This window comes from Odocoileus virginianus, chromosome 4, assembly GCF_023699985.2.
Source record: "Odocoileus virginianus isolate 20LAN1187 ecotype Illinois chromosome 4, Ovbor_1.2, whole genome shotgun sequence".
NCBI classification, from domain to species: Eukaryota; Metazoa; Chordata; class Mammalia; order Artiodactyla; family Cervidae; genus Odocoileus; species Odocoileus virginianus.
The window spans coordinates 13,742,244-13,760,601 of record NC_069677.1 but is presented as its reverse complement, the minus strand read 5'-3'; the positions used below and the strand labels follow the sequence as shown (position 1 = coordinate 13,760,601).

Sequence of the window (18,358 nt, the reverse complement as noted above, 5' to 3'; positions counted from 1 at the left end):
GTTAGCACCTCCAACAAACAACTTTCCCTAGCGTTCTCGGGAGCCGATGTCCAGCACATCCACCAGTACAGCACGTCATCACCTTCTCAGCCGTCCAAAGGATCCACAGCCATGCTCTCCCCAACACCTCTCCCATGCACCTCCCCTTTCTGGGGGAAGAAGGGCTCTTCCCTGGGTTCTGAGGTATCAGTCCCTGGGGTAGCAACTGCTCCTTAATTCTGTTACTCTTATGTTCTTTGGAGTTCTATTTACTTCTTACTAGCTAACCCCTCACTACTCCATTCTCCTGCCATTGTTAATAATTCTTTCCATGTTCAAATGACTGCCTCTCGTCTCTCCCCTGACTGGACCCAGAGTGAGAGATACAGTCCTACTCATTAATTTGATACTTACATACTTCCTTGACTGTCAGTCAAGTGACTTCTAACTCCTCTTCTTTCTACAAGATGATGAACTCCTGGCTGCCAAGGAACACTTTTCATATTTCTCTGTATCAATCTGACATTGTGCAACATAATGTTCTTTAATACAGAGGCACCAAGTAATGTTTAAAACTACACTTTAAATGATTCATAAATGCTCTGCACACCTTCATTAGTTCAAGACCAGTATAAACATTTTCTAATAACTCACTTTTTTTGGAATTTTCACCACCAAAAGCAAAAATAATCTGGATAGTATAATCAGTGTTCCTAGACTATAAGGTTTCAAAGTCAGGACCAGCATGTAGACTTAGACCTTCTAGACCTTGTTTAAGACAGGAGATAAAGAACTACTCATGCTCACAGACTGTTCATGTCTCCAGGATCATAAAGGGGTTGAGCATGAATAATGTTTATTTTTGTATAAATGTGAGCACGGAGGTAAAAAATTATGCTCAGAATAAGGATGTACAGCCAGGTGACTATTTATTTACAAACAAATAAAATAAGTATGTTGGGATTTCAGAGTCACACAGTTGAACATGTATGAGGCTTTATGGTAAGCTTCTCCTCTACGCTTCTAACACCTAGCAGAAACCCCTTCAACATGAACAATATCATCAGCACTGATGGGACCTCCTATGAGAAAGACTGAGAGATGAACAGAAGGCTACCTTGGCCCCAAACACAGTTTACCTTGTTATCTTTCGCTAAAACTGTACTCTCTGGGTTATTCCAATAAAACTAGCTCATATAAAATCTGTATAGTGTTTATCTTCATCAAGCCTCAAAACCTGCCCTCTGTGGGATTAATTCAACAGCAAATTAGAATTGATAACAATATCTGGAAGTGAGAAAATACAAGAATCAAGCAATTGCCTTTAATTCAAACATGGAAAAAATTGAACAACTTTTCAAATGTCTTTTAGTAGTTTAAAGCAGTACCTCTAGAAGACTATTAGGTGGACTGGCTGTTTATTATCACTACTCAAAGAAATACAAAAATTGAGAGCAAGTGTTTAGAAACTTTTACAGCAATTTGGCAGAGTAATCTGCTGTTGACTTAACAACAACAACAAATGGGGCTCGCATTTTGTCTGTTTTTTCTTTCATTTTATGGTATATTACAAAAGTTATTAGTCCATTACAGAAAGTTTCTAAGAAGCACATACCTAAAATATTCAATTCTAAACACAGAATGCTTTCTTAAAGGACCTGAAGATAATGGCCAATTAGCACATGAAAAAATACTCAACATCATTAGTGATCAGAGAAATGCAAATTAAAACCACGATGAGATACTGTCTCACACATTAGGATGGCTATAATCAAAAGACAGGAAAAAAGCAAGTTAGCAAGTTAGGGAGGATGGAGAGAAAATGGAATCCTCAAACACTGCTGGCAGGATTGCAAAATGGTGCAGTTGCTTTGTAAAACAATATGGTAGCTCCTCAAAGGGTTAAAAATATGGAGTTACTATATGACTCAGCAATTCCACTCCTATGTATACTCAAAAGAAATGAATTGGGAGTAATATTCAGCCATAAAAGGAATGAAGTAGCATACATGCTATAATGGGGATAAACCTTGAAACCTCAGTGCTAAATGAAACTAGTCACAAAAGACCACATATTATGTGATTCTTCTATAAATCCAGAATAGACAAACTTATAGACAGAAAATAGATTTGTGGTTGCCTGGGGTAAGGGAGTGTAGATTGGGGTAAAATCAGTGACTGTTATTGGGTGTAAGACTTCTCCTTGCAGTAATGCAAATTAGACAGTGGCGACGGTTGTATAACTTTGTGAATATCACTAAAAAAAAAAAAAAAAGCAATAAAAACCCATGGAGTCGTACACCTTTTAAAAGAGTGGATTTTATCATATACAAATTACAACTCATTTTTTTAAATTTAAGGGAAAAGAAAGAAACCACAGAGGGGCAAATGCAGATGGAGAAAGCAAGAAGGACTGAAGAACAGGCACAGGCAAAGATGGAAGGTTTGCCTCTGGCGAAGAAGATCTTTTAAAGACTATGTGGCCATCTCCTAGAGTATTTTGAGTATAAGAGTTCTAAAATATGATCTGAAGGGCTGACACATCACTGGAATAAATTACAGAGCCTTTCAATGGGGCTTCCCTGACAGCTCAGTTGGTAGAGAATCTGCCTGCAATGCAGGAGAGACTCCGGTTTGAGTCCTGGGTCAGGAAGATCCCTTGATAAGGGATAGGTTACCCACTCCAGTATTCTTGGGCTTCCCTTGTGGTTTAGTTGGCAAAAAATCCGCCTGCAATGCAGGAGACTTGGGTTCGATCCCTGGGTTGGGAAGATACCCCGGAGAAGGGAAAGGCTACCCACTCCAGTATTCTGGCCTGGAGAATTCCATGGACTGTATAGTCCATAGGGTCACAAAGAGTCAAACACGACTAAGCGACTTTCACCTTCAGTAGGACTACTTTGAAGTTATACTTTTTTGCTGTAATTAGGAAAACAATCACTTCTAAAACTTCACAGCCATGTGTCCTACATTCTATGCTGCTGTTCTTCATATCTGGAAAAAAAAGATGGTTGGCAGTTTTAAAAAATTAACTGCTTTGACTTATTCTGCTATTAAAATTTTTATCCAGTGAGACAGAAAAATATGGGAGTAAAAACATCTGGTTTATCATTTATAAGAAATCAGCACTCTTGGAGGAAAATCATCTTTGAAAATCACTTGCTTTAGGATTTCATAACACTACTGAAACAACCTAATTCTCAAAATTATCTGTGCTTCCCAAAACAGCTTCAACATCAAGTCACTGCAGCCTATAACCGAACCATTATTTACTGTCCCCAAATCCACTCAGGCTCTCCCAGTCTGTTCTTCGCAGCACAGGGAGCCACTTCAAAATATATAAACTTTATAACTTCAGTCCTCTACTTTAAAGCCTTTCAGTAGGATACTTAAAAGGAAGCCCGTTAGTACATGCATGATCAAGCCTCTGATTTTCCAGACTCTATGCTCTGTAGACTTTCCCTCTACAGGCTTTAAGTTTTGTCTGTTCTTTCAGTTTCTCTGACAGCCATCTCAGGCCTCCACACTTGGCCTTTCTGGGAAATTTTATGTTCAGTCATCCAGTTTCCCTAGAACTGATGGAGTTATCCTGGGAGACAAGAGTTTCAGTGCTAAACCCAGGAAAGCCCTGGGCAAACTGAGATCGAGTCCGTCACCCTTCTTTCTATTCATCACCTCCACTTGTCCAACACCTGCTTTACATATTGGCCTAAAGGTCACTTTCCCAGGAAACCTTCTCTGATACCTCCTCACTCCCACGCCAGGCACATTAGTTCACTGCCTTAACATTCATCATAATGGATTTGCTATAAAACTGTGCCTACCTTAACTAGGTTGTAAACTCCACAAGCACGGATCCAGTGAGTATTTTATTGACCATGACATCACTAATACCTAGCACTGTGTGCAGTTCATGTGTCTCAGAAATGAGTACTTGCTGAATGAAAAAAATCAATCAATGAAAGGTGTATCTGAGGCTTTCCTGGTAACTCAGTGGGAAAGAATCTGCGTGCCAATGCAGGAGACATGGGTTTGATCCCTGGTCCAGGAAGATCCCACATGCCAAGGAGCAACTAGCCCCATGTGCCACAACTATTAAGCCTGTGCTCTAGAACCCAGGAACTACATACAACTACTGAGCCCACGCACCGCAACTACTGAAGCCCAGCCACCCTAGAGACCGTGAACCACAGTAAGAAAAGCCACCTCAATGAGAAGCCCACGCACCTCAATTAGAGTAGTTCCACTTGAGAAAAGCCCACACAGTAATGAAGACCCAGCACAACCAAAAAAAAAAAAAAAAAGAAAGAAAAAAAGAATGGTTTTTTTGAGATGGCATCAGAGCAAAGTAATCTTTGCAACCCCATGGACTGTAGTGCACCAGGCCCCTCAGCCCAAGGAATTCTTGAGGCAAGAATACTCAAGTGGGTAGCCATTCCCCTCTCCAGGGGATCTTCCCGACCCAGGGATCAAACCCAGGTCTCCTGCACTGCAGGCAGATTCTTTACCATCTGAGCCACCGGGGAAGCCCAATCTAGAAAGCTAAGATAATTAAATGTTCCATTTATCTTGATATTCACAACTGATAAAATTCATCCAAGCACCTCACTTTAACCACTATATATTCAAAATAAGACAACAGGACACTAGTCTAAATTCTCATTACTCAATCTCTAGTACAAGTTATTTCTCAGTTTACTACTAATCATATTCTTACCCAGAAGATGGAATTTTAGGAAATAGGAACAATAAGAAAACCTAGTTCATGAGACAAAAGGGCACACAGCAGCCAGGAGGGGGAAATAAGCCTGCTGAGCGGGGCCAGAAAGTCACAGATGCTGGGCAATGGGGAGCACTTGGAAATTCAAGAGGCTTGGTTTTAAGTGTTTTTTATTCTCTTAACAAAAGTAGTACAAGGTCATTACAAAGAACCCAAACCAGAATAAAATTTAAAGAAAAACAGAATATCCATAATTACACTTCCCAGAAAGACCTATTTCTTTTTTTACACTTCGCACTAGAAACAGGAAAATGACATGGTTTGAAGTCTAAGTCACTGAAATATTTATATTGTAAACTACAATGTGTCAGATGTTAGAAATAAAGATAACTAAGATCTAGTCTCAGTTTCGAACTCACCATCAGTGGGAAAGAATAACAAAGGACTTACTCTGCAGTGAGATAAGAGCTGATGGGGTAAATGGAATGTGATGGAAAAGAGGACTCAGAGCTCCTGTTTATATGATTATGTAAAGTAATTAGTAATTAGGAAAAGAAATCAAAACTGGCTTTTGAAGGATGAAAAGAACTTGCCAACCAAAAAAAGAGAGGAAGATCTCTGCAAACAGAGGAAGCAGCGTGTTAAGGAAACTTTGTAATCTAAATGTAATCCTCTTTTCTTTCTTCTTCCCCTGGGCCGCCATCCAATCACAAAACTAGAAAAGTGAAACTATGACTAAGCATGAAAGAAGTAAAAGAGTGAGACAAAAAATGTTTCAAAACTGCCTATGAGGTAGTGAATGGGGAAGCAAGGAACAACAAATTTACATTTTTTAAAGCAGTAAGAAGCAGCGTGTTCAACAGTGTGAAGTCTAGCTTTCCTCAAGTTTGGTCACAGACCCCAATAACAATTCAAAGTGAAAAAGGAGAGGGGGGGACAATAAACACAGGTCATCCTTGACTTAAGATATGTATGCTGAAAATATCATTAAGTCGAAAATGCATTTAATACACCTAAATCTATCAAAGAACATGATAGCCTAAGCCTACCTTAAACATGCTCAAAACACATCAGTTGACAGCTGGGCAAATTCATCTAATACAAAGCCTATTTTATAACAATGTTGAATATTTTCTGTAGTTCACTGAATATTTTTCTTAAAAGTGAAAGAGAATGGTTTTAAGGGTACAGAATAGTTAAGTGTATGGTTATACCCTTGTGACTGCGTGGCTGACTGGGAGCTACAGCTCACTCACTGCCTCTGCCCAGCACCACCAGAGTACTGAACCCTGTGCTAGCCCAGGCAAAGATTAAAATTCAAAGTGTGGTTTCTACTGAACGCACACCACTTTTACACCATAGTAAAGTCAAAAAATCATAAGTAGGGCAACTGGATGTGTATGAAAAGTATTCAACTAGATATTAAAAAGATGCAAATTGGAACAAGATGCTATTTTCCTATAATCAGACAGAAAACTTATCAAAGACCTTATACTGAAAAATAAAGGTCAACGGCAGGCTGATTATTTGATTCCTTACGTGGTTGTCTTAAGTTAAACAAAAACTGAAACCAGCTTCGTATAGTAAAGAATAGTATCAAATCAGATAGTAGTAAATAACCTATCCCAAATTTCCACGAAAACAATTTTATTTAAAGTCTTATAAGGCTTTCCATTAGCTTTAAGGTCACACAATCTTAACTAAGATCCATGACCCATCCATGATACTTGTTTCATAAGAGAAAGTTAAGATATAAAGATAGCTTGCTCCTCTCTGCTAGCCACCTTTTAATTTGGAGACCCAAAGTTTGCCTCAAAGAAACAAGCTAGTCAGTCACCCTTGTTAACTCATTTCTTGATAAATAGAGATGAGTTCTGTGGCAGCTAGAGCTTCTTATCGTCTCTTCTAATTTTTCTATATACATTTAGGAGACTGCCATGCAAGTTCCTGAAAACGAGTAACTTTCTATGTGTCTCTATGGATATAAAGTTCAGGTAGAGCTGTAAGATGCCAAAAAAAAAAAACCACCCTGGATTCCCACATGGTTTCCTGAAAGGTGTATTTACACAGCGAAGTGTTGTGTGGAGGGTACAAGATTAGAATCATTAAGAGCCCTAAAAGGAGCGCAGGCTGGAAGTCGAGGCAGGGTAAGACCCTACCATCCCAGCCCGGAACTACCCTATCAGATGAATGCCAACTGATCACTGGGACTCAGGCTCGGAGCTGTGTGTATTTATCCTTCAGCAACACACCTCAGAAGAGGTTTCAACCAGAACCCTAGCCAACTGTAGAGGCAAGGACAATCAGTCCCACAAAGGTTTCCAATAAATGCGTATCAGGTAATAGACAGCAGTTACCATTCAAGGATGAATGAGCAGGGGACTTCCCTGGTGGTCCAGTGGCTAAGGCTCCACACTGCTTCCAAGCACAGCGGTTTGATTCCCTGGTCTGGGAACTAGATCCCAGATGCGGAAACTAAGACCCGGCGCAGCCAAATAAATCAGCTGTTTATTTTTCAGTCGCTCAGTTGTGTCCGACTCTTCTTGTGACCCCATGGACTGGAGCCGGCCAGACTCCTCTGTCCATGCAATTTCCCAGGCAAGAATACTAGAATGGGTTGCCATTTCCTTCTCCACAGGATCTTCCTGACCGAGGGATCAAACCTGCATTTCCTACATTGGCAGGTGGATTCTTTACCACTGAGCCACCTGGGAAACCTAATAAATAAGTAAATAAAAATAAATATTTAAAAAAGAAAAAGGATGAATAAGCAAAAAAAAAAATCCAACACTGATCCCAACAATAATACAGCACAAGAAATAGAGAAAATTACTTTTCAAAAAAGTAGAATCTAACTTAGAAGGTGAATTAATTCAGGACACAGAATTAAGTTCTAAACACTGTCTGGCAAACTCCATGAAACAGGCATATATAAAGAAAAAAGACCAAGATGAAATGAAGGTAATTTAAGCAAAAAAAAGAATGGAGTAAATGTTTAAAAGATGCAAAGAAACTAAATTTTAATAGCAGAAGTAAAGCCGACACCAGAGGTGATAAAGGAAAATCAAATGAGTGATAAAGACAAACAATTTGAGAAGATCACATAAAAGACAGAAATGATAAGCTAACCTAATGACTACAAGTGTTTTCAAGGAAGAAAACAGAACTAAAAGTAACCAAAAATATTTCTGGAAATGAAAAAACAAAGTATGAAGCTTTAGGTACGTTCTGTGCTTAGTCATTCAGCCCTGTCCAACTCTTTGTGATGCCATGGACTGTAGCCCACCAGGCTATTCTGCCCATGGGACTCTCCAGGCAAGAATAGTGGAGTGGGTTGCCATGCCCTCCTCCAGGGAATCTTCCCAACCGAGGGATCGAACCCAGGTCTCCTGCATTGCAGGCAGATTCTTTACCAGCTGAGCCACCAGGGAAGCCCAAGAATACTGGAGTGGGGAGCCTATCCCTTCTCCAGGGGATCTTCCCAACCCAGGAATTAAACCAGGGTCTCCTGCATTGCAGACGGATTCTTTACCAGCTGAGCTACCAGGGAAGCCCCATAAATGCTATGAAGAAGGATGAACCTTGAAAATATGCTACATGAAATAAGCAGACACAAAAGGACAAATACTGTATGATTCTACTTATATGAATCATCTGGAAATGGCAAAATCATAAGAGAAAGTAGATTAGGCACAGTCACGAGAGGTTGTGGATAGAGAGGAATAGAGGGTCAGCATTTAATGAGTGCAAAGATTCAGTTAGCAAAGATGAAAAATTCTGGAGATGGATGGTAATGATGGTTGTACAATGTAAGTGTACTTAATGCCAAAGAACTGAATATGGCTGACTCTGAACAGCTTGGGGTTGGGGGCACAACCCTCCACAGTCAAAAATCTGAGTATAACCCACAGTCCAGCTCTCTATAACATAGTTTCTCCAAATCCAAAGTTCCCCTGTAACTGCACTTCTGCATCCTAGGATTCAACCAACCTTGAACAGTGCTGTACTATAATATTTACTATTGAGGGGGAAAAAAAAAACGGCATAAATAGACCCAGGCAATTCACTCATGTTGTTTAATAGTTAACTTCACCTAAAATTGGTTAATATGATAACTTTACATTATGTATATTTCACAAAAATGTAGAAGCAGTAGCAATGAGCCATTAAAAAACAGAAAGCATTAAAAAAAACAGAAACACACTCAACAAAATTACGACAATACACATCAATGTTTTCAGTATTCATTTTAGATTAAAACAAAACTATTTTAGTAGTTCAGTAGTAATAATTTAAAAGAGCTACAGCTAAAAATGGCATGGAAAGAAAAAGTTACCTAATAATTTACTAAACAAAGAACAGGACTGATACGAATTTAAGTAAAATAAAAGACTCAGATTAAATATGACAAATTTCTATTGATTAGGTGGAATGCAGACCTTTAGCAGTACAGAACTTAAACATGCATCAATAATATTATACCAAAAACATGATAAAAATCATCAGGGTTGAGACAAGACAAGCCACAGAGTAGGGGAAAATATTTGCAAAAGAAGCATCTGAAATAAAGACACTCAGCCTCATACTTCATTAGGGAATTGCAAACTGAAACAAGATAGCACTACAAAAAAAAAAGATAGCACTACACATCTATTAAAATGGTTAAAATCCAAAACACGAATAACATTAAATGCTGATGAGGAGTTGAGCAGCAGGAACTCTCATTCATTGCTGCTGGGAAAGCAAAATGGTTCAGTCACTTTGAAAGACAGTTTTAGCAGATTCTTACAAAGCTAAATACATTATTAGCGTTTAATACATCGATCATTTTCCTTGCTATTTACTCTAATCAGCTGAAAACTTATACCCATGCAAAACCCAAACATGGATGTTTATATAGCAGCTTTACTCATTAACTGCCAAAGGTGGAAGCAACCAAGATGTCCTTCAGTAGGTAAGTGGATATTCAAACTATGGTATATTCCAACAATGGAGTATTATTCAGCACAAAAAAGCAATGAAATATTAAGCCATGAAAAAATAATGAATGAAACATATTCCTAAGTGAAAGAAGCTGAAAAGGTTACATACTGCATACAACTATATGACATTCTGGAAAAGGCAAGACCATGGAGACAGTTAAAGCATCAGTAGTTGACAAGGATTAGCAAAAAAGGAGGGACAAATAAGAGGAGTATAGGGAATTTTAGGAGCTGAGAAACTATTCTGTATGATACTGTATGGTGGATACGTGGCATTTACGCACCATTTGTCAATACCCAATACTCATTATATTAATGTATAATATGAAAAGTGAATCCTAATGTAAATTATGAACTCTGATTGATAGTGATGTACAGTGGTTCATCAATCATAACAAACACACCACATAATGCGTAATGATGGTTGCGGAAGCTAAGGGAGGGGGTAGATCAGGGTATATGAGAGCTCTCTGTACTTTTTTGCTCAATTTTTTTTGTGAACCTAAAATGGTATAAAATGAAGTCTATTAATTTCTTTAAAAATAAAAATCATTAAAAAACCGGGCACCCTTTACTCAGCAAACACATTCTTACTGCATACATACTTGTTCTAAGTTCTGAACAGAATAATAGCAAAGAAATAAAGAAGTAAGTGAAAAAATAAATTCAGGTGGAAGTGCTATAAAGAAAAACACAAAGGGACAGAAAGTTAGATACTGAGCAGGGGCAGGGGAGGCTATATTATATTAGATGGCTAATCAGGTAAGGCTCTTTAAAGCAGTGACATATGAAAGGAAGACAGTATTTAGGCAGAAGAAACAAACATAAAGGCCTCAATATAAGTAAGCATAAGCTTTTCAGAAACAACACTACCTCTCAGTCTTTGACAGATTAAGATTAAAAACTTAATAAAGGCTAAGTCTTATAGTTAATAAAAACTATTAATAAGGAGTAAGACAATTTGAATAAAGATTGACAGATATATGTGTGTATATAAACTGTATGTGCAAATAGAAAATGTTCTTTTTAAGTTTTCAAAGAACATTTAGAAAATTGGATTATGCTTTAAGTCACAAAGAAACCCACAATAAACTCAAAAATATTTAAAAAAACCATAGTCACTGACAATGAAAGAACTAAGAGTGAACAGAACTGTACCAAATACTTCCTGAATCAAAGAGGATCAAATTAGAACTATCAACTATTTGGAAAGCAATAAATACAAGAAAATCATTCAGAGGCATTTTAGAGTGCAAAGTTGTACTCAGAGGCAAATTAAGAGCATTAAATGTTCTCATTAAATAAAAAAGAGAGAGAGAACTAACAATTTACTAAGTTAGAAAAAGTATAACAACAAAAAAAGGCAGGAACAAAATAAGCAGAAGTTAGAAAATCAGAACACAGAAAATTAACAGAATGAATCTCAAAGTTTCTTATTAAAAAATTACTAAGAAAACATTTGGCAAATCAAATTAAGAAAAATAACAAAATCACTAATAAATGATGGAAATGAACACCACAGATTTTAATTATAAAAATTTACATATACCCATATAATAAATTTGAATATCTTAAAAAATATTAGATACGAACTTACCAAAGCTGATACATGACAGTAAGTAAGGATTTCTCCACAGACTACAGAAGTCACTATATGGACTGTGTATTCTTATTAAATTAAAAATTCCTATGAGATTCTCTTCTACTCTTTAAATAAATTCTGTACACTTGACTAACAAGTTTGGTTCCTCATAATATAGGTCTTTTGAGTATCTTCGGAATGTTATTAGCAAATTTATTTACATACTTTTTGTAAGCAGCAAAAGAAAAACCTTACCAACACCTAAATAAGTGTTATAAAAACATTTGATAAAATTCAGAAGACAATTATTTTTCATAAAGAAAAAAATAAATAAGGAATTTTTATCTAAAACCAACAGCTGTATTCATCCTTAACTGTAAAAATACCAGAGACATTCCAAGACAATTATCACCTCTCTAATTTAACTGTGTCTTGGAGATTCTAATCAATGTAATAAAGAGCTAAAATAAAAATAAATACTATAACTATTGGAAATAGAGCAAAAGTTACTATTATTTTTAGGTAAGACAAGGAACCTGGAAAACAAAAGTAAATAAAATTTTACTGAAATCCAGAAAGATAATAAAAATAATCATGAACACAAAAATCTAGTTATTTCTACAGGTACAAACTAGTGGGTATAAGATAGGCTCAAGGATGTTTCACACAACACACAGAATGTAGCTAATGTTTTATAATAACTGTGAATGGAAACTAACTTTTAAAATAGTGTAAAAAAATTTTTAAGAGTACTTAAAAAAAAAAACTAGTTATTTCTGTGTATTTATCAGAAATAATAAACTAAACCAAATCCACAAAACAAAACTATAATATAAACAAGAAATGCAAATTAAACTAATTTTTTATTTGCCTAGCAATAAACAAATTTAAGCAATTTAATAATTTCATTAAGAATGATGGTTGTTTCAAAGACAACAGCAAGAAAATGAGACTCACAAAGCTAGTGATAATACACATCAAATATTTCTGAAGAGTAAATTAATACTTTTAAATGTTTATATGTTTTTATTCAGTAATTTCATTTCTAAGAAAATAGTCTAAATAATCAGGGAAAAATAAAAAGATATTCACTATAGAATTATTTGTATAAAATACTGGAATAAATTACACATTGGCCAATAAGAAAATAGTGAAACTAAGGCACAGCTGTACAACAGAACATTAGGCAAACATTAGAAATCATTTTTAAAAATGATTTCAAGGAGAACAGATGGAAGCTGTCAAGATTTAATTAAGTTTTAAAAACATCAAGATAGCGAATTCCACAAAATATGATTTCAAAATTTCAGAAAAGTAAATTATGTACACATACCAAATATAAAGAAATATCAAAATACTGTATTAACAGCGGTCATTCATAGGCAATGGTTTTTTTTTAAAAAATAACTTTATTCTTTTCAAATATTTAACAAGGAAGTTGAAAAAGTTCAGAAAGAATTTACAGTAGATACTCTTATCAAACACCTGGCTATATTTTTACTAGTATATCTGCCAATGTAACCTTTTATTCTTTAATAACCTGATCTTTAGAGAAAATGAAATTGTGTCTAAAAGTTTTACTCCAACTCTTGTTGTTCATGTGGTTATTATTTTTGCTTTATAAACCAAATCTCAAAATTAAAAAACATAGGAATTAATTTTTTTTTTTAATTTTTGGGCACACCATGTGGCTTTTGAGATCTTAGTTCCCCAACTAGGTGAAACACAGAGGAAACACAGAGTCCTGACCACTGGATTGCCAGGGAATCCAAGAATAGGAATTAATTTTTTAAAAGCTGAGATTATACCTTAAAATGTACCTATGAAATAAGGATTAAAATAAAACCTCTATTTTCCCAGAACTTATTAAATATGTAGATGAAAAAATATTATCTACAAGATAATAGTGTGATCAGAAACATGTTAGGAAGAACTCAGTAATGTAGGTTAAAAGAGCCCTGAACGCATATGTATATATGTGCTGTGCTAAGTCGCTTCTGTCGGGTCCAACTCTGCACAACCCTATATGGACTGTAGCCGCTAGGCTCCTGTCCATGGGATTCTCCAGGCAAGAATACTGGAGTGGGTTTCTGTGCGACCCCATATGGAATGCAGCCCACCAGGTTCCTCTGTCCATGGGATTCTCCAGGCAAGAATACTGGAGTGGGTTGTCGGGCCCTGCTCCAGGGGATCTTCCCAACCCACCAGAGTTTGTTACCTCTAACCTGCACTGGAGGCGGGTTCTTTACCATTAGCGCCACATGGGAAGCCCATATGTATATATGTGTTTCAATTTTAGCCAAAACTAGAGTTCTCTGCACCTTTTTATTCATTTCAATTGACAAAAATTGAGATATTAACTCTCACTTCCAGATGAATAACTCACCCTTTCAGCACACTCCAAAGAAAGAGTATGGATCAATGTGTTAAGAAAACATATAAAAGCAATAAGAATATCTAAATCATACCATAAATCAGAGAAGACTGCCAAAGAAAGCTATACTCAAAAGCTCAAATTTGAAGGCTGAGGATGAATTAGGTAAATGCCAAGAACTAGGAGCCAAAAGACGGCATTTCCCCCTCCTTTTCAGATGTGATGTTTACAATAAAACTATTAAAATATTCCTCTCTGAATCCCTATCATGTGACAAATTTTTACACCAACCTCAAAGCCCTGAAATATTTTCATACCTATATTTTATTTCAGTAGCCAAACTCTTACCCCACTTTGCACCAAAAAAATAAAAATCCTGACGTATTAAGATTCAAATACAATTATTTGAATATAAGTACCAGAATATAAGTATAAATATAAATATAAGTACCAGAAGAAAATACAGAAATTGTTTTTTGATAAAGGTAAAATGGAAAAGATACTCTTAAACAAAGGATTAATATCTACTATGTGTAAAGAGCTTCTGCAATTCAATAAAGAAGTATAGATTAGTATAACCTTTTCGGAAGGAAATTTGTCATCTATTAAAACGCACACTTAAGAATCCTTTTTATGGAAATACTTCTATACATATGCATGTGCACAAAGATATAAGTAAGTTCACTAAGGCTCCACTTTTAGTTGCCCAAAATTGGAAGTAACAAATAACCATAAATAATTAAGTACAAGAAAAGAATACAATATTGCATGACCATTAAAAACATGAGGTATAACAAGTACTGAGATGGAAAAGAATTTATAACAATTAGATTTTTGATTAAAAAAAATCAAGGTAAGATTACATACACTGCTTATTTCTAACTGCATAGAAGAAAACAAAATTGCTAACAGTGCGTACCTGTAAGGAATGCGACTAGAAAGTAAGGAAAGTAATATTCACTTTTTACTCTAAATAACTTACTTGAATCTTTTGTGATAGCATGAACTGACTACCTTTGAAATTTAATTTTAAAATCAGGGGGAAAAACTCATTATTCTAATCTGTTATAATTATGGTTATCTCTAAGGGCTAAATGATTTTTGTACAGTAATTTTTGTCCTGTTTCTTAACAGTTTACTTTCTAAATTTTCTATGAGAAATACAACTCTTTTAAAATCTGAGAAATATGTATTTAAAAACCTATATTTGATTTCATTACTGAAACTTTTTTTTTCCTGAAAAGTAATTTTTAACAGTTATGGTCTCAAAAACGTGGTCCTGAGATTCCAACCACTTTCTGAAAGCAGTCTTTTTTTTTTTTTTATAAAGCAGCCTTAAATCTAAGTTTCTAGGTAGAACATCTGTTGCCAAAGCAATTAAATATAAAACACATTTTAGAATGGAATATTAACTAACACTTATTAATCATGTAAGCACAGCATTTGTTAAGTAATTTTCCCTGTATTATCTCATTTGCTCCAAATAGCCTTATGAAATTTGTATTATACTGTTATTATTATTAATCCTCATCTTATAGACTGAAAAAATCAAGTCTGAAAAGAATGTGTATCTTGTCCAGAGTGAAGTGCAAGAGCTAGGATTCAAACCCAGGTCTCCAGCTCCTAACCACTTTTGATAGCTGGAATGACAAGTACTAATGTACCTTAGAGATAATACACTAGACCTCTGAAATGTGGCCTGAATATTCAGACTGATTATTCTTATTCAGGTTAGGGATCCTAAAATGAAGAAGTGGTGACACTCAATTCTTATCACAGAAGAAAACAGTATTTTTCAAGGCAACAAGGGATATTTTTTCCCTTTTTTTTTTTTTTTGCATCTCTTTCTGCTTCTACCAAGGTACAAGAAGGATACAAAGGACAACTCAGATTGGCGAGTAACTTAACACCCTCCTTGATTAGTCTGGAATTAGCCCTGTAACTAACTGCAAGAGCTTTTAAAAACAAATTGATCAGAATCCCAAAGCCTTAAAGACTTGAAAACAAGGTACAGTTTCACATTTTAATCAAAAATAGAAAATTCAGAAAGCCAAAAGAAATGTTATAATCAAATACTAGAATAATCAATATAGACAGATTAAACATAGGAAGAATTTAACGGTATCTACCTATTTTATCCCAAGCTATTTGAACAAGGTCTCTCTCTTCTAAAAAAGAATAGAGAACTTCCCTGGTGGTCCAAGGGTAAAGAATCCACCTGCCAAGGGAGGGGACACAGGTTCCATCCCTGGTCCAGGAAGATTCCATATGCCTCAGGGTAACTAAGTCGGCTAGCCACAACTACCCCCTTGCTCCTCAACAATGAGAAGCCTGCGTACCTCAACTAGAGAGTAGCCCCCACTCACTGAACTAGAGAAAGCCCAACTGCAGCAATGAAGACCCAACACAGCCAAAAAAAAAAGAGTAACAGAAACTTTATTCCAGCTACACGAACAAGTTCCAAGTTTTCTCTTAGAAAAAAAAAAAAACAACTATAATTGAAAAGATACCTACACCACTGCTAACCATGTCTGCTTGGAAATCCGCCCACCATAAAGACTAGAGACTCATAGGAAGCCCTATCCATTTGTTTAGTAGACATTCTATAATCACAACTTCATGAATTTGGGTTTGCAAGGTTAGCATTTAATGTCAAAAGTCCAGAAGAATAATTCTGAATAATTGTAAACTGGAATCAGGGCCCTAAGAGAAGCAGAATACTCAGAACTCTTCCTCAGTGAAAGTATCTGCTTATAGAAAGCACTGGCAGAGAAGCTGACATCAACACATCTACTTGCACACTCCAACATTTCTAGACCTTAACCCCTTAGGCCAAGAAGACCTCTCAATGAATTAAGGACAACTGACGCTACCAGAATGACAGTCCTGAAAAAACACTAAATTTAGGTCAAACTCTTTCACCAAAACCTGAAAGTGGGTTTAAGACCTACATATGTTACAGGTCAGAAACATTTTAAGGTTCATTTTTCATAATGTAAGTCTATTGTTTCTGGCTAGTTAAAACTAGAAAGATAGAAAAACTAAGGATTTAAGAGTTGCCTTAAATCAATACCTTTAAGAGGAGAACATGAACAAACGTTTCACTTAGATATGTATTTTCTCATAGATACACACAAAATACATAGAAGGGATTATGAGTGTGATTTACAAAAGCCACGGAGCTCCTGGAAAAGTTGACAAGTTCCAACCTGCTTTAAAAATTGCCATTCACGTCCTCATCCCAATCTAACTTTATTCAATGTTTATTCTTGTGAACAACCGTACAACAACAAAACCCCCAGAGCAAATTCTTCTACACTTCAATATCCTGCCTACTTGCAAGAGCGGAAGAGTCAAACAGAGCAGGGGAAAAAACGTGACGTGAACAACCTTGATCCAAAACACAGCTCGTGGGAGTCTAATTTTAGGCCTAACCATTTTGATTGTCTTTTTACAGAGGTTGAAAAAGAAAACAAAAAAACACAGATCACTTGTAAAATAAATCTGATAACTAAACCAATAGGGGTTGGCATTATTTATCAAGGAGGAAAGAAATCACGTTCGCACTGCCCAGAGTATTCCCATTAAAGATAAGATACAAGGGCCGGTAGTACAACCCTACAATAACTGACGACAACGGCAATTGCTTTCCACTCTTCAGCTCTTGGATGACTCTATCTTTAAAGAATGAGTCAAAAGGTTGAGCCCACTGAGGAATATTCGACAACGTTCTCTGTGTGTGTGTTGTTTTAAAGAAAGCCAAACATGGTGAAAGTCAACCTTCAACTAAGTTACCTAAAGAAGCAAATATTCACCTCCTGGCTGATGATCAAACAGGAATCACGAGAAGACCCGAAAGTTCTGTTTTTGAACGGAGGCCCTCAAACCCTCGGAAAACTATTCGTTTTCTACTGATGCGGAATATGGAAGAGATCACAGATTGCAATTTAGAAAAGAATGAAGCGGCTCTAGACAATGTGCCTCGGTAAAGAAACTGTGATGACCAGAGATAAGGAGGAGCTGGGACTCTGTAAGAGACGAAAAATCAAGGAATAAAACCCGAAACGTTTCGTCGAACACTAAAGTAAATGAAGAAAAGGCGGCTGAAACGCGAGGTAAGGAAGATCAACAGAGGGCAGAGTCGGTGGCGCGACAGGGTTCAGGGCAGGGCCGGGTCCAGGAAGAGTTAGATCTCACCAGCCCAGCAAGCTTCCCATTTCAGGCTAGAGCCGGAGAAGAAAACAGCCCGAGGGCGCAGACAATGAGCCACCGCCCCAAGAGTTGCGGCTCCAGGCACGCAGGTGGCGGCTTCCCGGGCCCGCGAGGGGCAGGTCAGCTGCCCCGGGCCGCTCGCGCCGGCCAGGCCGCGTAGAAGCGAGGAGGAATGAGAGCGACGGCCCGCGTCCCGGCCTGTCGGCACACTTACCCTAAGCGAGGAAAGGTCCCCGCCCCAGCGAGGAGCCTCCGGCCGAGCTCCCGGCGGGCTCCGGAGCCGCCCCGAGCAAGCGCGCGACGCGGGGCGGGGAGGGGAGGGAAGGGGAAGCGGGGCGGGAAGAGCGGCCGCGCTGGAGCGCAGCCGCTGCTACTGCTAGGCCAGGCGGCAGCGGAGCCCCGCGGGCGCCGGGAGGGGAGGGCAGGGAGCCTTCGGCAATGGCGACGGCCCAGGCCAGAGGGGAAGCGGAACAACCACCGCTGCTGCGCGTGGCCACAACCCTGGGGGA

General features: G+C 37.3%; 1 protein-coding gene across 1 annotated transcript in view; it reads right to left on the bottom strand.

The window, feature by feature from the left end:
- PAK2 (p21 (RAC1) activated kinase 2) overlaps positions 1–18,358 on the bottom strand; it is an 84,046-nt gene extending 65,688 nt beyond the window's left edge. Inside the window, exon 1 of the mRNA XM_020887899.2 lies at positions 18,064–18,358. The gene's annotated coding sequence lies outside the window, so the exon portion shown is untranslated. The remainder of the gene's footprint in view (positions 1–18,063) is intronic.